This window comes from Ambystoma mexicanum, assembly GCF_040938575.1.
Source record: "Ambystoma mexicanum isolate Mex_15411 chromosome 12 unlocalized genomic scaffold, UKY_AmexF1_1 Mex_chr12_unloc.1, whole genome shotgun sequence".
In the NCBI taxonomy this organism is placed as follows: Eukaryota; Metazoa; Chordata; class Amphibia; order Caudata; family Ambystomatidae; genus Ambystoma; species Ambystoma mexicanum.
The window spans coordinates 12,217,847-12,241,485 of NW_027182322.1; the positions used below are offsets into that span (position 1 = coordinate 12,217,847).

The following is a 23,639-nucleotide window of genomic DNA, read 5'->3' on the forward strand; positions in this document are numbered from 1 at the left end:
ATCCAGTTCTTTTTTATTAAGGTATGGAATTGTTGTCCAAACGTATTCAGTTTGCAAGAAAATACAGTAATACCCTATTCTCCGAATTTATCCCTAAAGGAACAAAGGTGTAGTTCAAGGTTTCACCCAGAAGTGTGATTCTTCTACAGACATTTTATGTTTCAGAAAACAATTATTCTTTCATTTATCCCAGAAGGCTTGATAATATGATGTGAAGTAAACACTGGATTGACAAAACTTCGATCATCCCTTAATGTACGCAAGTTGATGTTCATCTGGCTCTGTGGCGCAATGGATAGCGCGTTGGACTTCTAAGTGAATTGGCAAAGTCATTCAAAGGTTGTGGGTTCGAATCCCACCAGAGTCGCATTTTTTACTTTCTTATTCAAACAAGGAACATTATGCATGTGAGGAATGTTTATTTTTGGCCGATGCTTTAATCTTAGTATTTGACCCAAGTTGAACCTATGTATCTAATACAGCATGCAACTGAATCAAAAGCAGTCTGCCTTCCATTGCAACAGGAACATATTGCTCATAAGCAATACAACATCACTGCCAGAAACTTTGCACTTTCCTAACGTATCCTTCCTTCAGAAACATTGTCTTTATAATAGCTGTAAATGAGATAGACCAAAAACACGACACCCTACACTCAGACATTTGTTTCTAGCGACATATAAAGTAAAATCTTCTTTCAAAGCTATTTATGGTATATTCTCTTTGTGTTTTTGTATTGTTAACCAATTGTATGGCTGCACTTTTTATCCAGTTCTTTTTTATTAAGGTATGGAATTGTTGTCCAAACGTATTCAGTTTGCAAGAAAATACAGTAATACCCTATTCTCCGAATCTATCCCTAAAGGAACAAAGGTGTAGTTCAAGGTTTCACCCAGAAGTGTGATTCTTCTGCAGACATTTTATGTTTCAGAAAACAATTATTCTTTCTTGTATCCCAGAAGGCTTGATAATATGATGTGAAGTAAACACTGGATTGACAAAACTTCGATCACCCCTTAATGTACGCAAGTTGATTTTCATCTGGCTCTGTGGCGCAATGGATAGCGCGTTGGACTTCTAAGTGAATTGGCAAAGTCATTCAAAGGTTGTGGGTTCGAATCCCACCAGAGTCGTATTTTTTACTTTCTTATTCAAACAAGGAACATTATGCATGTGAGGAATGTTTATTTTTGGCCGATGCTTTAATCTTAGTATTTGACCCAAGTTGAACCTATGTATCTAATACAGCATGCAACTGAATCAAAAGCAGTCTGCCTTCCATTGCAACAGGAACATATTGCTCATAAGGAATACAACATCACTGCCAGAAACTTTGCACTTTCCTAATGTATCCTTCCTTCAGAAACATTGTCTTTATAATAGCTGTAAATGAGATAGACCAAAAACACGACACCCTACACTCAGACATTTGTTTCTAGCGACATATAAAGTAAAATCTTCTTTCAAAGCTATTTATGGTATATTCTCTTTGTGTTTTTGTATTGTTAACCAATTGTATGGCTGCACTTTTTATCCAGTTCTTTTTTATTAAGGTATGGAATTGTTGTCCAAACGTATTCAGTTTGCAAGAAAATACAGTAATACCCTATTCTCCGAATTTATCCCTAAAGGAACAAAGGTGTAGTTCAAGGTTTCACCCAGAAGTGTGATTCTTCTAAAGACATTTTATGTTTCAGAAAACAATTATTCTTTCTTGTATCCCAGAAGGCTTGATAATATGATGTGAAGTAAACACTGGATTGACAAAACCTCGATCATCCCCTGATGTACGCAAGTTGATTGTCATCTGGCTCTGTGGCGCAATGGATAGCGCTTTGGACTTCTAAGTGAATTGGCAAAGTCATTCAAAGGTTGCGGGTTCGAATCCCACCAGAGTCACATTTTTTACTTTCTTATTCAAACAAGGAACATTATGCATGTGAGGAATGTTTATTTTTGGCCGATGCTTTAATCTTAGTATTTGACCCAAGTTGAACCTATGTATCTAATACAGCATGCAACTGAATCAAAAGCAGTCTGCCTTCCATTGCAACAGGAACATATTGCTCATAAGCAATACAACATCACTGCCAGAAACTTTGCACTTTCCTAACGTATCCTTCCTTCAGAAACATTGTCTTTATAATAGCTGTAAATGAGATAGACCAAAAACACGACACCCTACACTCAGACATTTGTTTCTAGCGACATATAAAGTAAAATCTTCTTTCAAAGCTATTTATGGTATATTCTCTTTGTGTTTTTGTATTGTTAACCAATTGTATGGCTGCACTTTTTATCCAGTTCTTTTTTATTAAGGTATGGAATTGTTGTCCAAACGTATTCAGTTTGCAAGAAAATACAGTAATACCCTATTCTCCGAATTTATCCCTAAAGGAACAAAGGTGTAGTTCAAGGTTTCACCCAGAAGTGTGATTCTTCTACAGACATTTTATGTTTCAGAAAACAATTATTCTTTCTTGTATCCCAGAAGGCTTGATAATATGATGTGAAGTAAACACTGGATTGACAAAACTTCGATCATCCCTTAATGTACGCAAGTTGATTTTCAACTGGCTCTGTGGCGCAATGGATAGCGCGTTGGACTTCTAAGTGAATTGGCAAAGTCATTCAAAGGTTGTGGGTTCGAATCCCACCAGAGTCGTATTTTTTACTTTCTTATTCAAACAAGGAACATTATGCATGTGAGGAATGTTTATTTTTGGCCGATGCTTTAATCTTAGTATTTGACCCAAGTTGAACCTATGTATCTAATACAGCATGCAACTGAATCAAAAGCAGTCTGCCTTCCATTGCAACAGGAACATATTGCTCATAAGGAATACAACATCACTGCCAAAAACTTTGCACTTTCTAATGTATCCTTCCTTCAGAAACATTGTCTTTATAATAGCTGTAAATGAGATAGACCAAAAACACGACACCCTACACTCAGACATTTGTTTCTAGCGACATATAAAGTAAAATCTTCTTTCAAAGCTATTTATGGTATATTCTCTTTGTGTTTTTGTATTGTTAACCTATTGTATGGCTGCACTTTTTATCCAGTTCTTTTTTATTAAGGTATGGAATTGTTGTCCAAACGTATTCAGTTTGCAAGAAAATACAGTAATACCCTATTCTCCGAATTTATCCCTAAAGGAACAAAGGTGTAGTTCAAGGTTTCACCCAGAAGTGTGATTCTTCTACAGACATTTTATGTTTCAGAAAACAATTATTCTTTCTTGTATCCCAGAAGGCTTGATAATATGATGTGAAGTAAACACTGGATTGACAAAACTTCGATCATCCCTTAATGTACGCAAATTGATGTTAATCTGGCTCTGTGGCGCAATGGATAGCGCGTTGGACTTCTAAGTGAATTGGCAAAGTCATTCAAAGGTTGTGGGTTCGAATCCCACCAGAGTCGCATTTTTTACTTTCTTATTCAAACAAGGAACATTATGCATGTGAGGAATGTTTATTTTTGGCCGATGCTTTAATCTTAGTATTTGACCCAAGTTGAACCTATGTATCTAATACAGCATGCAACTGAATCAAAAGCAGTCTGCCTTCCATTGCAACAGGAACATATTGCTCATAAGCAATACAACATCACTGCCAGAAACTTTGCACTTTCCTAACGTATCCTTCCTTCAGAAACATTGTCTTTATAATAGCTGTAAATGAGATAGACCAAAAACACGACACCCTACACTCAGACATTTGTTTCTAGCGACATATAAAGTAAAATCTTCTTTCAAAGCTATTTATGGTATATTCTCTTTGTGTTTTTGTATTGTTAACCAATTGTATGGCTGCACTTTTTATCCAGTTCTTTTTTATTAAGGTATGGAATTGTTGTCCAAACGTATTCAGTTTGCAAGAAAATACAGTAATACCCTATTCTCCGAATTTATCCCTAAAGGAACAAAGGTGTAGTTCAAGGTTTCACCCAGAAGTGTGATTCTTCTACAGACATTTTATGTTTCAGAAAACAATTATTCTTTCTTGTATCCCAGAAGGCTTGATAATATGATGTGAAGTAAACACTGGATTGACAAAACTTCGATCATCCCTTAATGTACGCAAGTTGATTTTCAACTGGCTCTGTGGCGCAATGGATAGCGCGTTGGACTTCTAAGTGAATTGGCAAAGTCATTCAAAGGTTGTGGGTTCGAATCCCACCAGAGTCGTATTTTTTACTTTCTTATTCAAACAAGGAACATTATGCATGTGAGGAATGTTTATTTTTGGCCGATGCTTTAATCTTAGTATTTGACCCAAGTTGAACCTATGTATCTAATACAGCATGCAACTGAATCAAAAGCAGTCTGCCTTCCATTGCAACAGGAACATATTGCTCATAAGCAATACAACATCACTGCCAGAAACTTTGCACTTTCCTAACGTATCCTTCCTTCAGAAACATTGTCTTTATAATAGCTGTAAATGAGATAGACCAAAAACACGACACCCTACACTCAGACATTTGTTTCTAGCGACATATAAAGTAAAATCTTCTTTCAAAGCTATTTATGGTATATTCTCTTTGTGTTTTTGTATTGTTAACCAATTGTATGTCTGCACTTTTTATCCAGTTCTTTTTTATTAAGGTATGGAATTGTTGTCCAAACGTATTCAGTTTGCAAGAAAATACAGTAATACCCTATTCTCCGAATTTATCCCTAAAGGAACAAAGGTGTATTTCAAGGTTTCACCCAGAAGTGTGATTCTTCTACAGACATTTTATGTTTCAGAAAACAATTATTCTTTCTTGTATCCCAGAAGGCTTGATAATATGATGTGAAGTAAACACTGGATTGACAAAACTTCGATCATCCCTTAATGTACGCAAGTTGAGTTTCAACTGGCTCTGTGGCGCAATGGATAGCGCGTTGGACTTCTAAGAGAATTGGCAAAGTCATTCAAAGGTTGTGGGTTCGAATCCCACCAGAGTCGTATTTTTTACTTTCTTATTCAAACAAGGAACATTATGCATGTGAGGAATGTTTATTTTTGGCCGATGCTTTAATCTTAGTATTTGACCCAAGTTGAACCTATGTATCTAATACAGCATGCAACTGAATCAAAAGCAGTCTGCCTTCCATTGCAACAGGAACATATTGCTCATAAGGAATACAACATCACTGCCAGAAACTTGGCACTTTCCTAATGTATCCTTCCTTCAGAAACATTGTCTTTATAATAGCTGTAAATGAGATAGACCAAAAACACGACACCCTACACTCAGACATTTGTTTCTAGCGACATATAAAGTAAAATCTTCTTTCAAAGCTATCTTTGTGTTTTTGTATTGTTAACCAATTGTATGGCTGCACTTTTTATCCAGTTCTTTTTTATTAAGGTATGGAATTGTTGTCCAAACGTATTCAGTTTGCAAGAAAATACAGTAATACCCTATTCTCCGAATTTATCCCTAAAGGAACAAAAGTGTAGTTCAAGGTTTCACCCAGAAGTGTGATTCTTCTACAGACATTTTATGTTTCAGAAAACAATTATTCTTTCTTGTATCCCAGAAGGCTTGATAATATGATGTGAAGTAAACACTGGATTGACAAAACTTCGATCATCCCTTAATGTACGCAAGTTGATTTTCAACTGGCTCTGTGGCGCAATGGATAGCGCGTTGGACTTCTAAGTGAATTGGCAAAGTCATTCAAAGGTTGTGGGTTCGAATCCCACCAGAGTCGTATTTTTTACTTTCTTATTCAAACAAGGAACATTATGCATGTGAGGAATGTTTATTTTTGGCCGATGCTTTAATCTTAGTATTTGACCCAAGTTGAACCTATGTATCTAATACAGCATGCAACTGAATCAAAAGCAGTCTGCCTTCCATTGCAACAGGAACATATTGCTCATAAGGAATACAACATCACTGCCAAAAACTTTGCACTTTCTAATGTATCCTTCCTTCAGAAACATTGTCTTTATAATAGCTGTAAATGAGATAGACCAAAAACACGACACCCTACACTCAGACATTTGTTTCTAGCGACATATAAAGTAAAATCCTCTTTCAAAGCTATTTATGGTATATTCTCTTTGTGTTTTTGTATTGTTAACCAATTGTATGGCTGCACTTTTTATCCAGTTCTTTTTTATTAAGGTATGGAATTGTTGTCCAAACGTATTCAGTTTGCAAGAAAATACAGTAATACCCTATTCTCCGAATTTATCCCTAAAGGAACAAAGGTGTAGTTCAAGGTTTCACCCAGAAGTGTGATTCTTCTACAGACATTTTATGTTTCAGAAAACAATTATTCTTTCATTTATCCCAGAAGGCTTGATAATATGATGTGAAGTAAACACTGGATTGACAAAACTTCGATCATCCCTTAATGTACGCAAGTTGATGTTCATCTGGCTCTGTGGCGCAATGGATAGCGCGTTGGACTTCTAAGTGAATTGGCAAAGTCATTCAAAGGTTGTGGGTTCGAATCCCACCAGAGTCGCATTTTTTACTTTCTTATTCAAACAAGGAACATTATGCATGTGAGGAATGTTTATTTTTGGCCGATGCTTTAATCTTAGTATTTGACCCAAGTTGAACCTATGTATCTAATACAGCATGCAACTGAATCAAAAGCAGTCTGCCTTCCATTGCAACAGGAACATATTGCTCATAAGCAATACAACATCACTGCCAGAAACTTTGCACTTTCCTAACGTATCCTTCCTTCAGAAACATTGTCTTTATAATAGCTGTAAATGAGATAGACCAAAAACACGACACCCTACACTCAGACATTTGTTTCTAGCGACATATAAAGTAAAATCTTCTTTCAAAGCTATTTATGGTATATTCTCTTTGTGTTTTTGTATTGTTAACCAATTGTATGGCTGCACTTTTTATCCAGTTCTATTTTATTAAGGTATGGAATTGTTGTCCAAACGTATTCAGTTTGCAAGAAAATACAGTAATACCCTATTCTCCGAATTTATCCCTAAAGGAACAAAGGTGTAGTTCAAGGTTTCACCCAGAAGTGTGATTCTTCTACAGACATTTTATGTTTCAGAAAACAATTATTCTTTCTTGTATCCCAGAAGGCTTGATAATATGATGTGAAGTAAACACTGGATTGACAAAACTTCGATCATCCCTTAATGTACGCAAGTTGATTTTCAACTGGCTCTGTGGCGCAATGGATAGCGCGTTGGACTTCTAAGTGAATTGGCAAAGTCATTCAAAGGTTGTGGGTTCGAATCCCACCAGAGTCGTATTTTTTACTTTCTTATTCAAACAAGGAACATTATGCATGTGAGGAATGTTTATTTTTGGCCGATGCTTTAATCTTAGTATTTGACCCAAGTTGAACCTATGTATCTAATACAGCATGCAACTGAATCAAAAGCAGTCTGCCTTCCATTGCAACAGGAACATATTGCTCATAAGCAATACAACATCACTGCCAGAAACTTTGCACTTTCCTAACGTATCCTTCCTTCAGAAACATTGTCTTTATAATAGCTGTAAATGAGATAGACCAAAAACACGACACCCTACACTCAGACATTTGTTTCTAGCGACATATAAAGTAAAATCTTCTTTCAAAGCTATTTATGGTATATTCTCTTTGTGTTTTTGTATTGTTAACCAATTGTATGTCTGCACTTTTTATCCAGTTCTTTTTTATTAAGGTATGGAATTGTTGTCCAAACGTATTCAGTTTGCAAGAAAATACAGTAATACCCTATTCTCCGAATTTATCCCTAAAGGAACAAAGGTGTAGTTCAAGGTTTCACCCAGAAGTGTGATTCTTCTACAGACATTTTATGTTTCAGAAAACAATTATTCTTTCTTGTATCCCAGAAGGCTTGATAATATGATGTGAAGTAAACACTGGATTGACAAAACTTCGATCATCCCTTAATGTACGCAAGTTGATTTTCAACTGGCTCTGTGGCGCAATGGATAGCGCGTTGGACTTCTAAGAGAATTGGCAAAGTCATTCAAAGGTTGTGGGTTCGAATCCCACCAGAGTCCTATTTTTTACTTTCTTATTCAAACAAGGAACATTATGCATGTGAGGAATGTTTATTTTTGGCCGATGCTTTAATCTTAGTATTTGACCCAAGTTGAACCTATGTATCTAATACAGCATGCAACTGAATCAAAAGCAGTCTGCCTTCCATTGCAACAGGAACATATTGCTCATAAGCAATACAACATCACTGCCAGAAACTTTGCACTTTCCTAACGTATCCTTCCTTCAGAAACATTGTCTTTATAATAGCTGTAAATGAGATAGACCAAAAACACGACACCCTACACTCAGACATTTGTTTCTAGCGACATATAAAGTAAAATCTTCTTTCAAAGCTATTTATGGTATATTCTCTTTGTGTGTTTGTATTGTTAACCAATTGTATGGCTGCACTTTTTATCCAGTTCTTTTTTATTAAGGTATGGAATTGTTGTCCAAACGTATTCAGTTTGCAAGAAAATACAGTAATACCCTATTCTCCGAATTTATCCCTAAAGGAACAAAGGTGTAGTTCAAGGTTTCACCCAGAAGTGTGATTCTTCTACAGACATTTTATGTTTCAGAAAACAATTATTCTTTCTTGTATCCCAGAAGGCTTGATAATATGATGTGAAGTAAACACTGGATTGACAAAACTTTGATCATTAGTACGCAAGTTGATATTTATCTGGCTCTGTGGCGCAATGGATAGCGCGTTGGACTTCTAAGTGAATTTGCAAAGTCATTCAAAGGTTGTGGGTTCGAATCCCACCAGAGTTGCATTTTTTACTTTCTTATTCAAACAAGGAACATTATGCATGTGAGGAATGTTTATTTTTGGCCGATGCTTTAATCTTAGTATTTGACCCAAGTTGAACCTATGTATCTAATACAGCATGCAACTGAATCAAAAGCAGTCTGCCTTCCATTGCAACAGGAACATATTGCTCATAAGCAATACAACATCACTGCCAGAAACTTTGCACTTTCCTAATGTATCCTTCCTTCAGAAACATTGTCTTTATAATAGCTGTAAATGAGATAGACCAAAAACACGACACCCTACACTCAGACATTTGTTTCTAGCGACATATAAAGTAAAATCTTCTTTCAAAGCTATTTATGGTATATTCTCTTTGTGTTTTTGTATTGTTAACCAATTGTATGGCTGCACTTTTTATCCAGTTCTTTTTTATTAAGGTATGGAATTGTTGTCCAAACGTATTCAGTTTGCAAGAAAATACAGTAATACCCTATTCTCCGAATTTATCCCTAAAGGAACAAAGGTGTAGTTCAAGGTTTCACCCAGAAGTGTGATTCTTCTACAGACATTTTATGTTTCAGAAAACAATTATTCTTTCTTGTATCCCAGAAGGCTTGATAATATGATGTGAAGTAAACACTGGATTGACTGGATTTGTGTTTTTGTATTGTTAACCAATTGTATGTCTGCACTTTTTATCCAGTTCTTTTTTATTAAGGTATGGAATTGTTGTCCAAACCTATTCACTTGGCAAGAAAATACTGTAATACCCTATTCTCTGAATTTCTCCCCAAGCGAACAAAGGTGCAGTTCAAGGTTTCACACAGAAGTGTGATTCTTGTTACAGACATTTTATGTTTCAGAAAACAATCATTCTTTGATGTGTCCCAGAAGGCTTGATAATGTGATGTGAAGTAAACACCGGATTGACAAAACTTCGATCACCCCTTAATGTACGCAAGTTAATTTTCATCTGGCTCTGTGGCGCAATGGATAGCGCGTTGGACTTCTAAGTGAATTGGCAAAATCATTCCAAGGTTGTGGGTTCGAATCTCACCAGAGTCGCATTTTTTACTTTCTAATTCAAACAAGGAACATTATGCATGTGAGGAATGTTTATTTTTGGCCGATGCTTTAATCTTAGTATTTGACCCAAGTTGAACCTATGTATCTAATACAGCATGCAACTGAATCAAAAGCAGTCTGCCTTCCATTGCAACAGGAACATATTGCTCATAAGCAATACAACATCACTGCCAGAAACTTTGCACTTTCCTAATGTATCCTTCCTTCAGAAACATTGTCTTTATAATAGCTGTAAATGAGATAGACCAAAAACACGACACCCTACACTCAGACATTTGTTTCTAGCGACATATAAAGTAAAATCTTCTTTCAAAGCTATTTATGGTATATTCTCTTTGTGTTTTTGTATTGTTAACCAATTGTATGGCTGCACTTTTTATCCAGTTCTTTTTTATTAAGGTATGGAATTGTTGTCCAAACGTATTCAGTTTGCAAGAAAATACAGTAATACCCTATTCTCCGAATTTATCCCTAAAGGAACAAAGGTGTAGTTCAAGGTTTCACCCAGAAGTGTGATTCTTCTACAGACATTTTATGTTTCAGAAAACAATTATTCTTTCTTGTATCCCAGAAGGCTTGATAATATGATGTGAAGTAAACACTGGATTGACAAAACCTCGATCATCCCCTGATGTACGCAAGTTGATTGTCATCTGGCTCTGTGGCGCAATGGATAGCGCGTTGGACTTCTAAGTGAATTGGCAAAGTCATTCAAAGGTTGTGGGTTCGAATCCCACCAGAGTCGTATTTTTTACTTTCTTATTCAAACAAGGAACATTATGCATGTGAGGAATGTTTATTTTTGGCCGATGCTTTAATCTTAGTATTTGACCCAAGTTGAACCTATGTATCTAATACAGCATGCAACTGAATCAAAAGCAGTCTGCCTTCCATTGCAACAGGAACATATTGCTCATAAGCAATACAACATCACTGTCAGAAACTTTGCACTTTCCTAATGTATCCTTCCTTCAGAAACATTGTCTTTATAATAGCTGTAAATGAGATAGACCAAAAACACGACACCCTACACTCAGACATTTGTTTCTAGCGACATATAAAGTAAAATCTTCTTTCAAAGCTATGTATGGTATATTCTCTTTGTGTTTTTGTATTGTTAACCAATTGTATGGCTGCACTTTTTATCCAGTTCTTTTTTATTAAGGTATGGAATTGTTGTCCAAACGTATTCAGTTTGCAAGAAAATACAGTAATACCCTATTCTCCGAATTTATCCCTAAAGGAACAAAAGTGTAGTTCAAGGTTTCACCCAGAAGTGTGATTCTTCTACAGACATTTTATGTTTCAGAAAACAATTATTCTTTCTTGTATCCCAGAAGGCTTGATAATATGATGTGAAGTAAACACTGGATTGACAAAACTTCGATCATCCCTTAATGTACGCAAGTTGATTTTCATCTGGCTCTGTGGCGCAATGGATAGCGTGTTGGACTTCTAAGAGAATTGGCAAAGTCATTCAAAGGTTGTGGGTTCGAATCCCACCAGAGTCGTATTTTTTACTTTCTTATTCAAACAAGGAACATTATGCATGTGAGGAATGTTTATTTTTGGCCGATGCTTTAATCTTAGTATTTGACCCAAGTTGAACCTATGTATCTAATACAACATGCAACTGAATCAAAAGCAGTCTGTCTTCCATTGCAACAGGAACATATTGCTCATAAGGAATACAACATCACTGCCAAAAACTTTGCACTTTCCTAATGTATCCTTCCTTCAGAAACATTGTCTTTATAATAGCTGTAAATGAGATAGACCAAAAACACGACACCCTACACTCAGACATTTGTTTCTAGCGACATATAAAGTAAAATCTTCTTTCAAAGCTATTTATGGTATATTCTCTTTGTGTTTTTGTATTGTTAACCAATTGTATGGCTGCACTTTTTATCCAGTTCTTTTTTATTAAGGTATGGAATTGTTGTCCAAACGTATTCAGTTTGCAAGAAAATACAGTAATACCCTATTCTCCGAATTTATCCCTAAAGGAACAAAGGTGTAGTTCAAGGTTTCAACCAGAAGTGTGATTCTTCTACAGACATTTTATGTTTCAGAAAACAATTATTCTTTCTTGTATCCCAGAAGGCTTGATAATATGATGTGAAGTAAACACTGGATTGACAAAACTTCGATCATCCCTTAATGTACGCAAGTTGATTTTCATCTGGCTCTGTGGCGCAATGGATAGCGTGTTGGACTTCTAAGAGAATTGGCAAAGTCATTCAAAGGTTGTGGGTTCGAATCCCACCAGAGTCGTATTTTTTACTTTCTTATTCAAACAAGGAACATTATGCATGTGAGGAATGTTTATTTTTGGCCGATGCTTTAATCTTAGTATTTGACCCAAGTTGAACCTATGTATCTAATACAACATGCAACTGAATCAAAAGCAGTCTGTCTTCCATTGCAACAGGAACATATTGCTCATAAGGAATACAACATCACTGCCAAAAACTTTGCACTTTCCTAATGTATCCTTCCTTCAGAAACATTGTCTTTATAATAGCTGTAAATGAGATAGACCAAAAACACGACACCCTACACTCAGACATTTGTTTCTAGCGACATATAAAGTAAAATCTTCTTTCAAAGCTATTTATGGTATATTCTCTTTGTGTTTTTGTATTGTTAACCAATTGTATGGCTGCACTTTTTATCCAGTTCTTTTTTATTAAGGTATGGAATTGTTGTCCAAACGTATTCAGTTTGCAAGAAAATACAGTAATACCCTATTCTCCGAATTTATCCCTAAAGGAACAAAGGTGTAGTTCAAGGTTTCACCCAGAAGTGTGATTCTTCTACAGACATTTTATGTTTCAGAAAACAATTATTCTTTCTTGTATCCCAGAAGGCTTGATAATATGATGTGAAGTAAACACTGGATTGACTGGATTTGTGTTTTTGTATTGTTAACCAATTGTATGTCTGCACTTTTTATCCAGTTCTTTTTTATTAAGGTATGGAATTGTTGTCCAAACCTATTCACTTGGCAAGAAAATACTGTAATACCCTATTCTCTGAATTTCTCCCCAAGCGAACAAAGGTGCAGTTCAAGGTTTCACACAGAAGTGTGATTCTTGTTACAGACATTTTATGTTTCAGAAAACAATCATTCTTTGATGTGTCCCAGAAGGCTTGATAATGTGATGTGAAGTAAACACCGGATTGACAAAACTTCGATCACCCCTTAATGTACGCAAGTTAATTTTCATCTGGCTCTGTGGCGCAATGGATAGCGCGTTGGACTTCTAAGTGAATTGGCAAAATCATTCCAAGGTTGTGGGTTCGAATCCCACCAGAGTCGCATTTTTTACTTTCTAATTCAAACAAGGAACATTATGCATGTGAGGAATGTTTATTTTTGGCCGATGCTTTAATCTTAGTATTTGACCCAAGTTGAACCTATGTATCTAATACAGCATGCAACTGAATCAAAAGCAGTCTGCCTTCCATTGCAACAGGAACATATTGCTCATAAGCAATACAACATCACTGCCAGAAACTTTGCACTTTCCTAATGTATCCTTCCTTCAGAAACATTGTCTTTATAATAGCTGTAAATGAGATAGACCAAAAACACGACACCCTACACTCAGACATTTGTTTCTAGCGACATATAAAGTAAAATCTTCTTTCAAAGCTATTTATGGTATATTCTCTTTGTGTTTTTGTATTGTTAACCAATTGTATGGCTGCACTTTTTATCCAGTTCTTTTTTATTAAGGTATGGAATTGTTGTCCAAACGTATTCAGTTTGCAAGAAAATACAGTAATACCCTATTCTCCGAATTTATCCCTAAAGGAACAAAGGTGTAGTTCAAGGTTTCACCCAGAAGTGTGATTCTTCTACAGACATTTTATGTTTCAGAAAACAATTATTCTTTCTTGTATCCCAGAAGGCTTGATAATATGATGTGAAGTAAACACTGGATTGACAAAACCTCGATCATCCCCTGATGTACGCAAGTTGATTGTCATCTGGCTCTGTGGCGCAATGGATAGCGCGTTGGACTTCTAAGTGAATTGGCAAAGTCATTCAAAGGTTGTGGGTTCGAATCCCACCAGAGTCGTATTTTTTACTTTCTTATTCAAACAAGGAACATTATGCATGTGAGGAATGTTTATTTTTGGCCGATGCTTTAATCTTAGTATTTGACCCAAGTTGAACCTATGTATCTAATACAGCATGCAACTGAATCAAAAGCAGTCTGCCTTCCATTGCAACAGGAACATATTGCTCATAAGCAATACAACATCACTGTCAGAAACTTTGCACTTTCCTAATGTATCCTTCCTTCAGAAACATTGTCTTTATAATAGCTGTAAATGAGATAGACCAAAAACACGACACCCTACACTCAGACATTTGTTTCTAGCGACATATAAAGTAAAATCTTCTTTCAAAGCTATGTATGGTATATTCTCTTTGTGTTTTTGTATTGTTAACCAATTGTATGGCTGCACTTTTTATCCAGTTCTTTTTTATTAAGGTATGGAATTGTTGTCCAAACGTATTCAGTTTGCAAGAAAATACAGTAATACCCTATTCTCCGAATTTATCCCTAAAGGAACAAAAGTGTAGTTCAAGGTTTCACCCAGAAGTGTGATTCTTCTACAGACATTTTATGTTTCAGAAAACAATTATTCTTTCTTGTATCCCAGAAGGCTTGATAATATGATGTGAAGTAAACACTGGATTGACAAAACTTCGATCATCCCTTAATGTACGCAAGTTGATTTTCATCTGGCTCTGTGGCGCAATGGATAGCGTGTTGGACTTCTAAGAGAATTGGCAAAGTCATTCAAAGGTTGTGGGTTCGAATCCCACCAGAGTCGTATTTTTTACTTTCTTATTCAAACAAGGAACATTATGCATGTGAGGAATGTTTATTTTTGGCCGATGCTTTAATCTTAGTATTTGACCCAAGTTGAACCTATGTATCTAATACAACATGCAACTGAATCAAAAGCAGTCTGTCTTCCATTGCAACAGGAACATATTGCTCATAAGGAATACAACATCACTGCCAAAAACTTTGCACTTTCCTAATGTATCCTTCCTTCAGAAACATTGTCTTTATAATAGCTGTAAATGAGATAGACCAAAAACACGACACCCTACACTCAGACATTTGTTTCTAGCGACATATAAAGTAAAATCTTCTTTCAAAGCTATTTATGGTATATTCTCTTTGTGTTTTTGTATTGTTAACCAATTGTATGGCTGCACTTTTTATCCAGTTCTTTTTTATTAAGGTATGGAATTGTTGTCCAAACGTATTCAGTTTGCAAGAAAATACAGTAATACCCTATTCTCCGAATTTATCCCTAAAGGAACAAAGGTGTAGTTCAAGGTTTCAACCAGAAGTGTGATTCTTCTACAGACATTTTATGTTTCAGAAAACAATTATTCTTTCTTGTATCCCAGAAGGCTTGATAATATGATGTGAAGTAAACACTGGATTGACAAAACTTCGATCATCCCTTAATGTACGCAAGTTGGTTTTCGTCTGGCTCTGTGGTGCAATGGATAGCGCGTTGGACTTCTAAGTGAATTGGCAAAGTCATTCAAAGGTTGTGGGTTCGAATCCCACCAGAGTCGCATTTTTTACTTTCTAATTCAAACAAGGAACATTATGCATGTCAGGAATGTTTATTTTTGGCCGATGCTTTAATCTTAGTATTTGACCCAAGTTGAACCTATGTATCTAATACAGCATGCAACTGAATCAAAAGCAGTCTGCCTTCCATTGCAACAGGAACATATTGCTCATAAGCAATACAACATCACTGCCAGAAACTTTGCACTTTCCTAATGTATCCTTCCTTCAGAAACATTGTCTTTATAATAGCTGTAAATGAGATAGACCAAAAACACGACACCCTACACTCAGACATTTGTTTCTAGCGACATATAAAGTAAAATCTTCTTTCAAAGCTATCTTTGTGTTTTTGTATTGTTAACCAATTGTATGTCTGCACTTTTTATCCAGTTCTTTTTTATTAAGGTATGAAATTGTTGTCCAAACCAATTCACTTGGCAAGAAAATACTGTAATACCCTATTCTCTGAATTTCTCCCCAAGCGAACAAAGGTGCAGTTCAAGGTTTCACCCCGAACTGTGATTCTTGCTATAGACATTTAATGTTTCAGAAAACAATCATTCTTTCATGTATCCCAGAAGGCTTGATAATGTGATGTGAAGTAAACACTGGATTGACAAAACTTCGATCATCCCTTACTGTATGCAAGTGGATTTTCATCTGGCTCTGTGGCGCAATGGATAGCGCGTTGGACTTCTAAGTGAATTGGCAAAGTCATTCAAAGGTTGTGGGTTCGAATCCAACCAGAGTCGTATTTTTTACTTTCTTATTCAAATAAGGAACATTATGCATGTGAGGAATGTTTATTTTTGGCCGATGCTTTAATCTTAGTATTTCACCCAAGTTGAACCTATGTATCTAATACAGCATGCAACTGAATCAAAAGCAGTCTGCCTTCCATGGCAACAGGAACATATTGCTCATAAGCAATACAACATCACTGCCAGAAACTTTGCACTTTCCTAATGTATCCTTCCTTCAGAAACATTGTCTTTATAATAGCTGTAAATGAGATAGACCAAAAACACGACACCCTACACTCAGACATTTGTTTCTAGCGACATATAAAGTAAAATCTTCTTTCAAAGCTATTTATGGTATATTCTCTTTGTGTTTTTGTATTGTTAACCAATTGCATGTCTGCACTTTTTATCCAGTTCTTTTTTATTAAGGTATGGAAATGTTGTCCAAACGTATTCAGTTTGCAAGAAAATACAGTAATACCCTATTCTCCGAATTTATCCCTAAAGGAACAAAGGTGTAGTTCAAGGTTTCAGCCAGAAGTGTGATTCTTCTACAGACATTTTATGTTTCAGAAAACAATTATTCTTTCTTGTATCCCAGAAAGCTTGATAATATGATGTGAAGTAAACACTGGATTGACAAAACTTTGATCATCCCTTAATGTACGCAAGTTAATTTTCATCTGGATCTGTGGCGGAATGGATAGCGCGTTGGACTTCTAAGTGAATTGGCAAAGTCATTCAAAGGTTGTGGGTTCGAATCCCACCAGAGTCGCATTTTTTACTTTCTTATTCAAACAAGGAACATTATGCATGTGAGGAATGTTTATTTTTGGCCGATGCTTTAATCTTAGTATTTGACCCAAGTTGAACCTATGTATCTAATACAGCATGCAACTGAATCAAAAGCAGTCTGCCTTCCATTGCAACAGGAACATATTGCTCATAAGCAATACAACATCACTGCCAGAAACTTTGCACTTTCCTAACGTATCCTTCCTTCAGAAACATTGTCTTTATAATAGCTGTAAATGAGATAGACCAAAAACACGACACCCTACACTCAGACATTTGTTTCTAGCGACATATAAAGTAAAATCTTCTTTCAAAGCTATTTATGGTATATTCTCTTTGTGTTTTTGTATTGTTAACCAATTGTATGGCTGCACTTTTTATCCAGTTCTTTTTTATTAAGGTATGGAATTGTTGTCCAAACGTATTCAGTTTGCAAGAAAATACAGTAATACCCTATTCTCCGAATTTATCCCTAAAGGAACAAAGGTGTAGTTCAAGGTTTCACCCAGAAGTGTGATTCTTCTACAGACATTTTATGTTTCAGAAAACAATTATTCTTTCTTGTATCCCAGAAGGCTTGATAATATGATGTGAAGTAAACACTGGATTGACAAAACTTCGATCATCCCTTAATGTACGCAAGTTAATTTTCAACTGGCTCTGTGGCGCAATGGATAGCGCGTTGGACTTCTAAGTGAATTGGCAAAGTCATTCAAAGGTTGTGGGTTCGAATCCCACCAGAGTTGTATTTTTTACTTTCTTATTCAAACAAGGAACATTATGCATGTGAGGAATGTTTATTTTTGGCCGATGCTTTAATCTTAGTATTTGACCCAAGTTGAACCTATGTATCTAATACAGCATACAACTGAATCAAAAGCAGTCTGCCTTCCATTGCAACAGGAACATATTGCTCATAAGCAATACAACATCACTGCCAGAAACTTTGCACTTTCCTAATGTATCCTTCCTTCAGAAACATTGTCTTTATAATAGCTGTAAATGAGATAGACCAAAAACACGACACCCTACACTCAGACATTTGTTTCTAGCGACATATAAAGTAAAATCTTCTTTCAAAGCTATTTATGGTATATTCTCTTTGTGTTTTTGTATTGTTAACCAATTGTATGGCTGCACTTTTTATCCAGTTCTTTTTTATTAAGGTATGGAATTGTTGTCCAAACGTATTCAGTTTGCAAGAAAATACAGTAATACCCTATTCTCCGAATTTATCCCTAAAGGAACAAAGGTGTAGTTCAAGATTTCACCCAGAAGTGTGATTCTTCTACAGACATTTTATGTTTCAGAAAACAATTATTCTTTCTTGTATCCCAGAAGGCTTGATAATATGATGTGAAGTAAACACTGGATTGACAAAACTTCGATCATCCCTTAATGTACGCAAGTTGATTTTCGTCTGGCTCTGTGGTGCAATGGATAGCGCGTTGGACTTCTAAGTGAATTGGCAAAGTCATTCAAAGGTTGTGGGTTCGAATCCCACCAGAGTCGCATTTTTTACTTTCTAATTCAAACAAGGAACATTATGCATGTCAGGAATGTTTATTTTTGGCCGATGCTTTAATCTTAGTATTTGACCCAAGTTGAACCTATGTATCTAATACAGCATGCAACTGAATCAAAAGCAGTCTGCCTTCCATTGCAACAGGAACATATTGCTCATAAGCAATACAACATCACTGCCAGAAACTTTGCACTTTCCTAATGTATCCTTCCTTCAGAAACATTGTCTTTATAATAGCTGTAAATGAGATAGACCAAAAACACGACACCCTACACTCAGACATTTGTTTCTAGCGACATATAAAGTAAAATCTTCTTTCAAAGCTATCTTTGTGTTTTTGTATTGTTAACCAATTGTATGTCTGCACTTTTTATCCAGTTCTTTTTTATTAAGGTATGAAATTGTTGTCCAAACCAATTCACTTGGCAAGAAAATACTGTAATACCCTATTCTCTGAATTTCTCCCCAAGCGAACAAAGGTGCAGTTCAAGGTTTCACCCCGAACTGTGATTCTTGCTACAGACATTTAATGTTTCAGAAAACAATCATTCTTTCATGTATCCCAGAAGGCTTGATAATGTGATGTGAAGTAAACACTGGATTGACAAAACTTCGATCATCCCTTACTGTATGCAAGTGGATTTTCATCTGGCTCTGTGGCGCAATGGATAGCGCGTTGGACTTCTAAGTGAATTGGCAAAGTCATTCAAAGGTTGTGGGTTCGAATCCAACCAGAGTCGCATTTTTTACTTTCTTATTCAAATAAGGAACATTATGCATGTGAGGAATGTTTATTTTTGGCCGATGCTTTAATCTTAGTATTTCACCCAAGTTGAACCTATGTATCTAATACAGCATGCAACTGAATCAAAAGCAGTCTGCCTTCCATGGCAACAGGAACATATTGCTCATAAGCAATACAACATCACTGCCAGAAACTTTGCACTTTCCTAATGTATCCTTCCTTCAGAAACATTGTCTTTATAATAGCTGTAAATGAGATAGACCAAAAACACGACACCCTACACTCAGACATTTGTTTCTAGCGACATATAAAGTAAAATCTTCTTTCAAAGCTATTTATGGTATATTCTCTTTGTGTTTTTGTATTGTTAACCAATTGCATGTCTGCACTTTTTATCCAGTTCTTTTTTATTAAGGTATGGAAATGTTGTCCAAACGTATTCAGTTTGCAAGAAAATACAGTAATACCCTATTCTCCGAATTTATCCCTAAAGGAACAAAGGTGTAGTTCAAGGTTTCAGCCAGAAGTGTGATTCTTCTACAGACATTTTATGTTTCAGAAAACAATTATTCTTTCTTGTATCCCAGAAAGCTTGATAATATGATGTGAAGTAAACACTGGATTGACAAAACTTTGATCATCCCTTAATGTACGCAAGTTAATTTTCATCTGGATCTGTGGCGGAATGGATAGCGCGTTGGACTTCTAAGTGAATTGGCAAAGTCATTCAAAGGTTGTGGCTTTGAATACCACCAGAGTTGCATTTTTTACTTTCTTATTCAAACAAGGAACATTATGCATGTGAGGAATGTTTATTTTTGGCCGATGCTTTAATCTTAGTATTTGACCCAAGTTGAACCTATGTATCTAATACAGCATGCAACTGAATCAAAAGCAGTCTGCCTTTCATTGCAACAGGAACATATTGCTCATAAGCAATACAACATCACTACCAGAAACTTGGCACTTTTCTAATGTATCCTTCCTTCAGAAACATTGTCTTTATAATAGCTGTAAATGAGATAGACCAAAACACGACACCCTACGCTCAGACATTTGTTTCTAGCGACATATAAAGTAAAATCTTCTTTCAAAGCTATTTATGGTATATTCTCTTTGTGTTTTTGTATTGTTAACCAATTGTATGTCTGCACTTTTTATCCAGTTATTTTTTATTAAGGTATGGAATTGTTGTCCAAACCAATTCACTTGGCAAGAAAATACTGTAATACCCTATTCTCCGAATTTATCCCTAAAGGAAAAAAGGTGTAGTTCAAGGTTTCACCCAGAAGTGTGATTCTTCTACAGACATTTTATGTTTCGGAAAACAATTATTCTTTCTTGTATCCCAGAAGGCTTGATAATATGATGTGAAGTAAACACTGGATTGACAAAACCTCGATCATCCCCTGATGTACGCAAGTTGATTGTCATCTGGCTCTGTGGCGCAATGGATAGCGCGTTGGACTTCTAAGTGAATTGTCAAAGTCATTCAAAGGTTGTGGGTTCGAATCCCACCAGAGTCGCATTTTTTACTTTCTTATTCAAACAAGGAACATTATGCATGTGAGGAATGTTTATTTTTGGCCTTTAATCTTAGTATTTGACCCAAGTTGAACCTATGTATCTAATACAGCATGCAACTGAATCAAAAGCAGTCTGCCTTCCATTGCAACAGGAACATATTGCTCATAAGCAATACAACATCACTACCAGAAACTTGGCACTTTTCTAATGTATCCTTCCTTCAGAAACATTGTCTTTATAATAGCTGTAAATGAGATAGACCAAAAACACGACACCCTACACTCAGACATTTGTTTCTAGCGACATATAAAGTAAAATCTTCTTTCAAAGCTATTTATGGTATATTCTCTTTGTGTTTTTGTATTGTTAACCAATTGTATGGCTGCACTTTTTATCCAGTTCTTTTTTATTAAGGTATGGAATTGTTGTCCAAACGTATTCAGTTTGCAAGAAAATACAGTAATACCCTATTCTCCGAATTTATCCCTAAAGGAACAAAGGTGTAGTTCAAGGTTTCACCCAGAAGTGTGATTCTTCTACAGACATTTTATGTTTCAGAAAACAATTATTCTTTCTTGTATCCCAGAAGGCTTGATAATATGATGTGAAGTAAACACTGGATTGCCAAAACTTCGATCACCCCTTAATGTACGCAAGTTGATTTTCATCTGGATCTGTGGCGCAATGGATAGCGCGTTGGACTTCTAAGTGAATTGGCAAAGTCATTCAAAGGTTGTGGGTTCGAATCCCACCAGAGTCGCATTTTATACTTTCTAATTCAAACAAGGAACATTATGCATGTGAGGAATGTTTATTTTTGGCCGATGCTTTAATCTTAGTATTTGACCCAAGTTGAACCTATGTATCTAATACAGCATGCAACTGAATCAAAAGCAGTCTGCCTTCCATTGCAACAGGAACATATTGCTCATAAGCAATACAACATCACTGCCAGAAACTTTGCACTTTCCTAATGTATCCTTCCTTCAGAAACATTGTCTTTATAATAGCTGTAAATGAGATAGACCAAAAACACGACACCCTACACTCAGACATTTGTTTCTAGCGACATATAAAGTAAAATCTTCTTTCAAAGCTATTTATGGTATATTCTCTTTGTGTTTTTGTATTGTTAACCAATTGTATGGCTGCACTTTTTATCCAGTTCTTTTTTATTAAGGTATGGAATTGTTGTCCAAACGTATTCAGTTTGCAAGAAAATACAGTAATACCCTATTCTCCGAATTTATCCCTAAAGGAACAAAGGTGTAGTTCAAGGTTTCACCCAGAAGTGTGATTCTTCTACAGACATTTTATGTTTCAGAAAACAATTATTCTTTCTTGTATCCCAGAAGGCTTGATAATATGATGTGAAGTAAACACTGGATTGACAAAACCTCGATCATCCCCTGATGTACGCAAGTTGATTGTCATCTGGCTCTGTGGCGCAATGGATAGCGCGTTGGACTTCTAAGTGAATTGGCAAAGTCATTCAAAGGTTGCGGGTTCGAATCCCACCAGAGTCGCATTTTTTACTTTCTTATTCAAACAAGGAACATTATGCATGTGAGGAATGTTTATTTTTGGCCGATGCTTTAATCTTAGTATTTGACCCAAGTTGAACCTATGTATCTAATACAGCATGCAACTGAATCAAAAGCAGTCTGCCTTCCATTGCAACAGGAACATATTGCTCATAAGGAATACAACATCACTGCCAAAAACTTTGCACTTTCCTAATGTATCCTTCCTTCAGAAACATTGTCTTTATAATAGCTGTAAATGAGATAGACCAAAAACACGACACCCTACACTCAGACATTTGTTTCTAGCGACATATAAAGTAAAATCTTCTATCAAAGCTATTTATGGTATATTCTCTTTGTGTTTTTGTATTGTTAACCAATTGTATGGCTGCACTTTTTATCCAGTTCTTTTTTATTAAGGTATGGAATTGTTGTCCAAACGTATTCAGTTTGCAAGAAAATACAGTAATACCCTATTCTCCGAATTTATCCCTAAAGGAACAAAGGTGTAGTTCAAGGTTTCACCCAGAAGTGTGATTCTTCTACAGACATTTTACGTTTCAGAAAACAATTATTCTTTCTTGTATCCCAGAAGGCTTGATAATATGATGTGAAGTAAACACTGGATTGACAAAACTTCGATCACCCCTTAATGTACGCAAGTTGATTTTCATCTGGATCTGTGGCGCAATGGATAGCGCGTTGGACTTCTAAGTGAATTGGCAAAGTCATTCAAAGGTTGTGGGTTCGAATCCCACCAGAGTCGCATTTTATACTTTCTAATTCAAAGAAGGAACATTATGCATGTGAGGAATGTTTATTTTTGGCCGATGCTTTAATCTTAGTATTTGACCCAAGTTGAACCTATGTATCTAATACAGCATGCAACTGAATCAAAAGCAGTCTGCCTTCCATTGCAACAGGAACATATTGCTCATAAGCAATACAACATCACTGCCAGAAACTTTGCACTTTCCTAATGTATCCTTCCTTCAGAAACATTGTCTTTATAATAGCTGTAAATGAGATAGACCAAAAACACGACACCCTACACTCAGACATTTGTTTCTAGCGACATATAAAGTAAAATCTTCTTTCAAAGCTATTTATGGTATATTCTCTTTGTGTTTTTGTATTGTTAACCAATTGTATGGCTGCACTTTTTATCCAGTTCTTTTTTATTAAGGTATGGAATTGTTGTCCAAACGTATTCAGTTTGCAAGAAAATACAGTAATACCCTATTCTCCGAATTTATCCCTAAAGGAACAAAGGTGTAGTTCAAGGTTTCACCCAGAAGTGTGATTCTTCTACAG

The 23,639-nt window shown here is 35.8% G+C and overlaps 21 non-coding genes across 21 annotated transcripts; all 21 read left to right on the plus strand.

Annotated features, from left to right (window-relative positions):
* Nucleotides 1–277: 277 nt before the first annotated feature.
* TRNAR-UCU (transfer RNA arginine (anticodon UCU)) lies at nucleotides 278–367 on the plus strand. The gene is given in 2 exon segments: nucleotides 278–314; nucleotides 332–367. It is a non-coding gene; the product is annotated as a tRNA-Arg (tRNA).
* A 676-nt stretch (nucleotides 368–1,043) lies between these two features.
* On the plus strand, nucleotides 1,044–1,133 carry TRNAR-UCU (transfer RNA arginine (anticodon UCU)). Its single transcript is given in 2 exon segments — nucleotides 1,044–1,080; nucleotides 1,098–1,133. It is a non-coding gene; the product is annotated as a tRNA-Arg (tRNA).
* Nucleotides 1,134–2,575: 1,442 nt separating this feature from the next.
* On the plus strand, nucleotides 2,576–2,665 carry TRNAR-UCU (transfer RNA arginine (anticodon UCU)). The gene is given in 2 exon segments: nucleotides 2,576–2,612; nucleotides 2,630–2,665. It is a non-coding gene; the product is annotated as a tRNA-Arg (tRNA).
* A 675-nt stretch (nucleotides 2,666–3,340) lies between these two features.
* On the plus strand, nucleotides 3,341–3,430 carry TRNAR-UCU (transfer RNA arginine (anticodon UCU)). Its single transcript is given in 2 exon segments — nucleotides 3,341–3,377; nucleotides 3,395–3,430. It is a non-coding gene; the product is annotated as a tRNA-Arg (tRNA).
* A 676-nt stretch (nucleotides 3,431–4,106) lies between these two features.
* TRNAR-UCU (transfer RNA arginine (anticodon UCU)) lies at nucleotides 4,107–4,196 on the plus strand. Its single transcript is given in 2 exon segments — nucleotides 4,107–4,143; nucleotides 4,161–4,196. It is a non-coding gene; the product is annotated as a tRNA-Arg (tRNA).
* A 676-nt stretch (nucleotides 4,197–4,872) lies between these two features.
* On the plus strand, nucleotides 4,873–4,962 carry TRNAR-UCU (transfer RNA arginine (anticodon UCU)). The gene is given in 2 exon segments: nucleotides 4,873–4,909; nucleotides 4,927–4,962. It is a non-coding gene; the product is annotated as a tRNA-Arg (tRNA).
* Nucleotides 4,963–5,624: 662 nt separating this feature from the next.
* Nucleotides 5,625–5,714, plus strand: TRNAR-UCU (transfer RNA arginine (anticodon UCU)). Its single transcript is given in 2 exon segments — nucleotides 5,625–5,661; nucleotides 5,679–5,714. It is a non-coding gene; the product is annotated as a tRNA-Arg (tRNA).
* A 675-nt stretch (nucleotides 5,715–6,389) lies between these two features.
* On the plus strand, nucleotides 6,390–6,479 carry TRNAR-UCU (transfer RNA arginine (anticodon UCU)). Its single transcript is given in 2 exon segments — nucleotides 6,390–6,426; nucleotides 6,444–6,479. It is a non-coding gene; the product is annotated as a tRNA-Arg (tRNA).
* Nucleotides 6,480–7,155: 676 nt separating this feature from the next.
* On the plus strand, nucleotides 7,156–7,245 carry TRNAR-UCU (transfer RNA arginine (anticodon UCU)). The gene is given in 2 exon segments: nucleotides 7,156–7,192; nucleotides 7,210–7,245. It is a non-coding gene; the product is annotated as a tRNA-Arg (tRNA).
* Nucleotides 7,246–7,921: 676 nt separating this feature from the next.
* TRNAR-UCU (transfer RNA arginine (anticodon UCU)) lies at nucleotides 7,922–8,011 on the plus strand. The gene is given in 2 exon segments: nucleotides 7,922–7,958; nucleotides 7,976–8,011. It is a non-coding gene; the product is annotated as a tRNA-Arg (tRNA).
* Nucleotides 8,012–8,681: 670 nt separating this feature from the next.
* TRNAR-UCU (transfer RNA arginine (anticodon UCU)) lies at nucleotides 8,682–8,771 on the plus strand. Its single transcript is given in 2 exon segments — nucleotides 8,682–8,718; nucleotides 8,736–8,771. It is a non-coding gene; the product is annotated as a tRNA-Arg (tRNA).
* A 1,724-nt stretch (nucleotides 8,772–10,495) lies between these two features.
* TRNAR-UCU (transfer RNA arginine (anticodon UCU)) lies at nucleotides 10,496–10,585 on the plus strand. The gene is given in 2 exon segments: nucleotides 10,496–10,532; nucleotides 10,550–10,585. It is a non-coding gene; the product is annotated as a tRNA-Arg (tRNA).
* A 676-nt stretch (nucleotides 10,586–11,261) lies between these two features.
* Nucleotides 11,262–11,351, plus strand: TRNAR-UCU (transfer RNA arginine (anticodon UCU)). The gene is given in 2 exon segments: nucleotides 11,262–11,298; nucleotides 11,316–11,351. It is a non-coding gene; the product is annotated as a tRNA-Arg (tRNA).
* Nucleotides 11,352–12,027: 676 nt separating this feature from the next.
* Nucleotides 12,028–12,117, plus strand: TRNAR-UCU (transfer RNA arginine (anticodon UCU)). Its single transcript is given in 2 exon segments — nucleotides 12,028–12,064; nucleotides 12,082–12,117. It is a non-coding gene; the product is annotated as a tRNA-Arg (tRNA).
* A 958-nt stretch (nucleotides 12,118–13,075) lies between these two features.
* TRNAR-UCU (transfer RNA arginine (anticodon UCU)) lies at nucleotides 13,076–13,165 on the plus strand. The gene is given in 2 exon segments: nucleotides 13,076–13,112; nucleotides 13,131–13,165. It is a non-coding gene; the product is annotated as a tRNA-Arg (tRNA).
* A 676-nt stretch (nucleotides 13,166–13,841) lies between these two features.
* TRNAR-UCU (transfer RNA arginine (anticodon UCU)) lies at nucleotides 13,842–13,931 on the plus strand. Its single transcript is given in 2 exon segments — nucleotides 13,842–13,878; nucleotides 13,896–13,931. It is a non-coding gene; the product is annotated as a tRNA-Arg (tRNA).
* Nucleotides 13,932–14,607: 676 nt separating this feature from the next.
* On the plus strand, nucleotides 14,608–14,697 carry TRNAR-UCU (transfer RNA arginine (anticodon UCU)). The gene is given in 2 exon segments: nucleotides 14,608–14,644; nucleotides 14,662–14,697. It is a non-coding gene; the product is annotated as a tRNA-Arg (tRNA).
* Nucleotides 14,698–15,373: 676 nt separating this feature from the next.
* On the plus strand, nucleotides 15,374–15,463 carry TRNAR-UCU (transfer RNA arginine (anticodon UCU)). Its single transcript is given in 2 exon segments — nucleotides 15,374–15,410; nucleotides 15,428–15,463. It is a non-coding gene; the product is annotated as a tRNA-Arg (tRNA).
* Nucleotides 15,464–17,658: 2,195 nt separating this feature from the next.
* TRNAR-UCU (transfer RNA arginine (anticodon UCU)) lies at nucleotides 17,659–17,748 on the plus strand. Its single transcript is given in 2 exon segments — nucleotides 17,659–17,695; nucleotides 17,713–17,748. It is a non-coding gene; the product is annotated as a tRNA-Arg (tRNA).
* Nucleotides 17,749–18,424: 676 nt separating this feature from the next.
* TRNAR-UCU (transfer RNA arginine (anticodon UCU)) lies at nucleotides 18,425–18,514 on the plus strand. The gene is given in 2 exon segments: nucleotides 18,425–18,461; nucleotides 18,479–18,514. It is a non-coding gene; the product is annotated as a tRNA-Arg (tRNA).
* Nucleotides 18,515–20,708: 2,194 nt separating this feature from the next.
* Nucleotides 20,709–20,798, plus strand: TRNAR-UCU (transfer RNA arginine (anticodon UCU)). The gene is given in 2 exon segments: nucleotides 20,709–20,745; nucleotides 20,763–20,798. It is a non-coding gene; the product is annotated as a tRNA-Arg (tRNA).
* Nucleotides 20,799–23,639: the final 2,841 nt, after the last annotated feature.